Below are 607 nucleotides of genomic sequence, written 5' to 3' on the forward strand. Positions count from 1 at the left end.
TGTGACCTTGGACCACAAAACCAGTCATAAGGGTCAATTTTTTGAAATTGAGATTTATACAGCATCTGAAAGAAGAATAAATAAACTTTCAATTGATGTATGGTTTGTTATAGGACAATATTTGGCCGAGATACAACTATTTGAAAATCTGGAATCTGAGGGTGCAAAAAAACAAAATATTGAGAAAATCGGCTTTAAAGTTGTCCAAATGATGTTCCTAGCAATGCATATTACTAATCAAAAATTAAGTTTTGATATATTTACTGTAAGAAATTTACAAAATATCTTCATGTAACGGGATCTTTACTTAATATCCTAATGATTTTTGGCATAAAAGAAAAATCGATAATTTTGACCCATACAATGTTATTTTGGCTATTGCTAAAAATATACCTAAGCGACTTAAAGCCTCGTACACACCAGGACGATTATCTCGCGCGCTTAATGCCGATGTTTTTCGACACGTCTTTTGTGTTCATACCCAAGCGATTTTCGTTGGCAATGAGCCGAGTGAACGTGCAAATTCACTCCCTGACATTAGATGGCGCTTAATGAAAAACAGAAATACCCCGGTACACATCGAATCCTATTTGATCTGCAATTCCTC

The 607-nt window shown here is 34.6% G+C and overlaps 1 protein-coding gene across 3 annotated transcripts in view; it reads left to right on the forward strand.

Annotated features, from left to right (window-relative positions):
* The window catches only part of LOC107740085 (polyadenylate-binding protein 2-B-like), an 8741-nt gene that overhangs the window by 3474 nt on the left and 4660 nt on the right, over nt 1–607 (forward strand). The gene's annotated exons all lie outside the window — the stretch shown is intronic.

The sequence above is a fragment of the Sinocyclocheilus rhinocerous genome, unplaced genomic scaffold, assembly GCF_001515625.1.
Source record: "Sinocyclocheilus rhinocerous isolate Xijiao unplaced genomic scaffold, SAMN03320098_v1.1 scaffold641, whole genome shotgun sequence".
Classification (NCBI taxonomy): Eukaryota; Metazoa; Chordata; class Actinopteri; order Cypriniformes; family Cyprinidae; genus Sinocyclocheilus; species Sinocyclocheilus rhinocerous.